Raw genomic sequence first — 6,300 nt, forward strand, 5'->3', positions numbered from 1 at the left:
GCTCCCAATGCATATGCATGGACTTCCCCAAACCAAAGTAGACATTATTTCTAATGTAAAGAAATTCGGGGTAGTTCATGCACATGGAATGCAATGCATGAAACTACAAATTGTCATTTTGGATTTTACAAAATGGGAACAATAAAAATGAACACTTTAATGAAGCCAAGGTGTTAGTCCTCCATGTTGCTAGGACTCCTCAAAATGATCAAGAAAAATTAAAACGAGAGTAGTATACAAACCATAGGGGAGGTGTAAGAATGTAGGAGCCTCCAAAGTTTGCTAATCTTCACCCATTGTATCATCATCATCATCATCTCTTGAGGCATCATCAACCTCCATAGATGTGGAATTATGTCCACTCTCACTTTCACTTGCTTGTTCTTCCTCACTTTCCTCTTCCTCTTCTTGAGCTTCTTCCTCTAGAACCTCTTCTTCTTCTGCTCCTTCTTGGTCACCACCCTCTTCAACAACCATCTCCTCTCCACCCGGTCTACCACCACTAGGAATGCTAGGAAAGAATACTTCCCTATCCGCCCAACTAGGCAAAGGACAAGATGGATCAAGAAGTCCTTGCATAGCTAGATGCAAGAGGGGCGGATATTGGGCCTTGTAAGCATCCACTCTATTATTGTAAGCTTGCTTGTGCATTTCCCTCATGAGTAGTGTCAAGTAATCATTTCCTACTTCGACATCTTTGGGTTTGAACTCATGATACTCAAAGGGGTAAGGTGGGGTAATAATGGAGGAGGAGGGCTCGACAATTTCGCCCCTTTGTTGTTGAATGATATACTCGGTCTCCTCAGAGAGTGGAAGAAGGTAGTTTGGTCGGTGAACATTCAATCGGCAAATCTTTGAAGGCAAGGTGAAGGATCTAGCTTCATTGGTTAACCACCCATATTTGTTGTCAAGAGAGTCATGCTTGACCCACTTAAACTTGTGAATCATGGTGTCCATATCAATGAGATGGCCTCCTTTAACCGCCACATAAGTGTTGTCTTTGTTGAAATTCGGGTTAAAGTGCTTGGCCAAATGGGTAACTAGTCCTCCATTGACAATAAAAGCGGTGCCCTCTTTACCACAATCGACATTAAGCCATCTTTCAACCAAAAGTCTTAGAGCAATATATGGCTTGGTAAATTCCCTTCCTATGTTCAAGGCCGACTCAAGAAGAACACAATCGAGTTTGGTAAGATGATTAGTGCCATTTCTTGCTATCAAAGTATTCCCAATGACCTTATGCCACACTTTAATGCCCGGATGATGGACTAATAGAGCACGACAATCATGAAAGCGCATGAATTTCTTTCCGGAAATTGCCTCCCAAAGAGGAGCAGGGTCATACTTGTCGGGGATCTTTGTATATTTCGGGGTATCGCTAAGGCCTAAAATCTTACTCAATTCGCCATAAGTGATGCGTCTATCAACATTTGCAAGACGAAACTCGATGTGGGTTCAAGTCTCCACCCTTGTGACTTTCAAGGAACTCAAAAATTCCAAGGTGAGGGAGGGGTATGTCAATTCTTTCATGGTAAACAATTTACCCAATCCCATAGACTCAAAGAAGGTTTTGGTTTGTTCAAGAACACCCAACTTTGTCAAAGAATCTTCACAAATAAATTTAGTAGGCATAATGGTCTTCTTAGCAAAGTGAATGAATTTCTCCCTATGAGAGTCGGAAGCGAAAATTACCTCTGGATAATCGGATAATTGAGCAATAAGCGGAGTTGTTGATGTTGTAGCTTCCATAAGGGGATCTTGTTGTTGTTGTTGAACCTCCAACCTTGCATTAGAAACTACCAAAGCCCTTGACAATTGTTTTTCTTGAAGAGCTAGTTGCCTTTTTGAAAGTGTCTTCTTTTGGGGTGCCTTGTTGCCTCCTTTAGTTCTAGCCATTCTTCTTTGCTTGATTACACCAAAGAAAGATTGAAATCTTCAATTTCTAAGGATGCCCAAATCGATTTAAGATGAAAGAATGTTGCTTTGTTTCCTTAAAAATCGACTCAAAAGTTGAAGATTTTGGTGTTTGAATCAATTGTTGTTTCAAAAAGAGTGATTAATTTTTGTTGTGAGGAAGTTTGGATTTGATTTTGTTGAATTTGGTTGAGGAAATTTGATATTTGATTTGATTTTTGTTGATGGAGAGGATGAGGGTTTTGGGGTTTTTTTTTTAGGTTTTGGGTAGTGTTTGAATGTAGAAGAAATTAGAATGAATGAGGGAAGAGGGTTTAAATGACCCGTTATGTTTGAAACAGCATGAGAAGACGAGCGGACCAGGGGTCGGGACGCTCGGATTCTTCGTGTTTTGTCTCAGGAAAAGACGCCACAGGACGAGCGTCTTTCGGCAAAGACGAGCGGATTCTTCAATGTGAGACGAGCGTCTTTCTGGACAGACGCTCGGATTCTGTTACAAGGAGAAATCTTAAAATGTTGCAGCAGAAAGACGAGCGTCTTTGTGGAAAGACAAGCGTCCAGAATCAGACGAGCGGATTCTCAATTGGGACGCTCGGATTCTATGTCAGACTAGATTGTTTAATTCTGCAGCTCTGCCAGATGAGCGGATTGTAACGTAGACGCTCAGATTCTCGCAAGACGAGCGGATTATCCAGTTGGCCGCTCGGATTATTCATGGACCACACGGATTCAGGTCCATCCATGGGTACTGCATAACCCGTATCATTTTCATTCTTCAATTCTCATGTTCTTCATTGTAGGGGCACTACAAAGGCATGGATAGCCTAGGCAATTTCTATCCCCACACTAAGGTAAAGCACTACACATCAATAAAATCATAAGTCCCTCCCTCACTTCTCTCAAAATGATGAGTATCTTGATCAAGGCATAAAAATATAAATCCAAAAATGACAAAAAATGCAATGTAAAAATTAAAATGCAAGTGAGGGAGTTAGGATATTTACAAATGGTGGTTTAGGGAGGACTCCACCAAACTCTCATCCAATGTGAGATGTCATGGGGGCATGTTCAAGGTGTTGTTGATGTTACTCAACACCTTGAAGAAGTAGTCAAAAGCTTGCTCATTATCATGATAAAGATCCTCAATAGACCTTTGCACTTGTTGTTCTTCTTGATGGTCTTGATTCATAGCATTACCAATATAGGGATTGAATATCCCTTCGAACTCATCGTCCCAAAGACCGCAAACTTCATCTACTTGATCACTAAAAATTTCTTGAGTTGATAGAGACAACTCTCCTTCTTTCTTTATTTGGCCAATGAGGCCATTCTCTTCATTGTTTGATTTGGGTGAGCTTTTCAAGCTCTCTTTATTGCTATTCCCTTGCTCATTGAACGGAGCATCATCAACTTTCTTTTTCCATTAGAATTCCGACTTCTTCCTTTCATCCTTCCGGCTATAGTGATCAACCATAAAGCATGGTTCATGCAATCGGGGAGCTTTCATAGTCTTGTCAAGATTGAAAGTTATGGTTTCATCCCCCACTTCTAGGGTAAGTTCTCCATGCTTCACATCTATCACCGCACCCGCGGTATGCAAGAAAGGTCTTCCTAGGATGATCGGAATATTGGAGTCTTCTTCCATGTCAACAATGACAAAGTCCACCGGGATGAAGAATTTGCCAATTCTCACGGGAACATCTTCCCATATCCCTAACGGTGTCTTCGTTGTTCTATCGGCCATTTGGAGTGTGATGTTGGTACATTTAAGTTTTCCCATCCCTAGCCTTTTACTAACCAAATACGGCATAACACTCACACTTGCTCCTAGATCACACAAATCCTTGTTGATCGTGGTGTCGCCAATGTTACACGGTATTGCGAAGCTACCCGGATCTTTGAGTTTCGGAGGTGAACTCCCTTGAAGGATGGCACTACTCACCTTAGTGAAGGCGATAGTCTCAAGCTTCCGGATTGACTTCTTTTTTGTAAGGATGTCCTTCATGTACTTTGCATAGGCCGGCACGTGATTGATTAATTCCGTGAAAGGAATCGAGACTTTTAAATTTTTCACAATTTCCATGAATTTTCCAAGTTGGTCATCAAACTTAGGCTTAGCTTGACGACTTGGGAATAGAAGTCTAGTCACAATGGGCTCCTTCTCCTTGGCCTTTTCTTCACTTTTCTTTGAAACTTCTTGATTTGTTGGTTCATCTTCCTTAGAGTTTTGCACAACTCCTTCTTTGTCACTAGCTTCCACAACTTCATCCTCAACTTGCTTCTTTGGCCCTTCATATCTTGTACCACTCCTCAAGTGAATGGCACTAACCGTTTCATGTCTTGAGGGATTACTTTGAGGTGGTAATTGCCCCTTTTGTCTTTGAGAGCTTGAAGATGCTAGTTGGGTCATTTAAGTTTCCAACATTTTTGTGTGGGCTAAGATGTTGTTGATGGTGATGTCTTTTGCTTGGCTATCTTTTTGCATTCGAGTGAAAAATTCCTGTTGATTCTTTTGCATTTGGAGGACCGCTTTTTGAACATCAAAACCTTGGTCATTTTGTTGATTGTATGGAGTTTGATTTGGGTAACCTTGGTTTTGGTTGTAAAAGGGTCTTTGATTTTGGTTTCTCATGGGAGGTGGGGTGTATGTTGGTTGAGGGTTTTGAACATTTTGGCTTTTGCATGAGAGATTTAGATGGAATTTGGTGTTTTCATTGTAATAGTTGGAATAAGGGATACCACTCTTGTATGCTTAAAAAGCATTCACTTGCTCACTTGTTCCCCTACATTCGCTTTGGTCATGTCCCAAAGTTCCACAATTCTCACATATCCCACTTGGGATTGATGAAGATGCCACCATGGCATTAACATGTTGCTTTGGTGATTTTGAGGCTTCTTCAAGCTTAGCCATAGCCTTTTCGAACATCAAGTTGATAGTATCGATATGAGCACTAAGTTGAGCACCCAATTGAGTAATAGTGTCCACTTCATGCTTTCCTCCTCTAGTAGCCTTGCGAGGTCTACTATATTGTGAATTGTGGACCGCCATTTCCTCAATTTTGTTCCAAGTTTGATTGTCGTGAACTTCGGTGAACATACCATTTGATCCCATGTTGAGAATGTTTCTTGAGTCTTCATAAAAACCATTCCAAAATTGTTGAACCAAGAACCACTCGCTAAGTCCATGATGAGGACATGAGCGACAAGTTCCTTTAAATCGCTTCCAAGCTTCATACAAAGATTCTTCGTCCCTTTGCTTAAAACCCGTAATTTGAGCTCTTAGCATGTTAGTCTTTTTCGGAGGGTAGAATTTTTTGTAGAAAGCTAGAGCCAACTTCTTCCAAGAGTCAATTTCAAGAGTGGCCTTTTCAAGGCTCTTCAACCATTGTTTTGCGGTACCAATTAGAGAAAAAGGAAATAAGACCCATCAAATTTGGTCTTGAGTTACACCGGTTTGTGAAATCGCATCACAATAGTCATAAAAAGTCTCCATGTGGGAGTGAGGGTCTTCACTAGGCATCCCCCCAAATTGGCTTCTTTCGACTAATTGGATAAATGCGGATTTAGCAATGAAATTTCCGGTTAAGTGTTGTGGTGTGGGAGTTCCATTGGGTAGGTTCTCCTCGGTTGGTACGGAATGTGATGAAAACTTAGGCATTGTGGGTTGATTTTGTGTTGGGTTCTCCTCACCTTCTCTTGCAAAAGGTTTGATGAACTCAAGAGAATGAATATCTACAACCTCACCAATTCCTCTAAAAGTGTTTCTACCAAGTCTTCTATTGGTTGTCAAAGTCCTTTCAATCTCGTGATCAATGGGTAACAAGTTACTTTGTGATCTTCTAGACATGCAAAATATCAAACAACTCGAAAACAATTAGAACAAACCTTGAGGAGTTTTACTTCCCCAAGGCAAAGAAAGACACAACTAATAAAAATCTAAGAAAATGAAATCAAGTTAACACCGTCCCCGGCAACGGCGCCATTTTTTTTATCAGACTCACTTGGAGCTTAATTTCGGTTACTTGTCGTTAGGAGCACCTAGACCAAAACAATATTTATATCTCCACAAACAACTCTACTATTAGTAAAGAGGTAAGTAAAGGTCGGATCCCAAGAGACGGATATTGATGTAGGATTTTCAATTGCAAGTAGCAGTGTCTAGGGGTGTCACGATTTGGTTTGAGATAAGAAGATCACTAAACTAAATAGCAATAAAAGTAAACAAGCAAGATGATTAAAAAGAGATGTAAACAATTGATTAAAAGCACTAGGGTGTCATGGGTTCATAGGGGATTCATGGGTTTTGATCATACAAACATGTTTTCTACTAGATGCAAGCAATTATTGTTGTGATGGGATCGAGTTAGTGTATATCTTACAATCCCT

At 40.6% G+C, this 6,300-nt stretch overlaps 1 non-coding gene across 1 annotated transcript; it reads left to right on the top strand.

Annotated features, from left to right (window-relative positions):
- The first annotated feature begins 5,093 nt into the window (after nucleotides 1-5,093).
- On the top strand, nucleotides 5,094-5,200 carry LOC141615580 (small nucleolar RNA R71). Its single transcript, XR_012529995.1, has one exon. It is a non-coding gene; the product is annotated as a small nucleolar RNA R71 (small nucleolar RNA).
- The last annotated feature ends 1,100 nt before the right edge of the window (nucleotides 5,201-6,300 follow it).

The sequence above is a fragment of the Silene latifolia genome, chromosome 11, assembly GCF_048544455.1.
Source record: "Silene latifolia isolate original U9 population chromosome 11, ASM4854445v1, whole genome shotgun sequence".
In the NCBI taxonomy this organism is placed as follows: Eukaryota; Viridiplantae; Streptophyta; class Magnoliopsida; order Caryophyllales; family Caryophyllaceae; genus Silene; species Silene latifolia.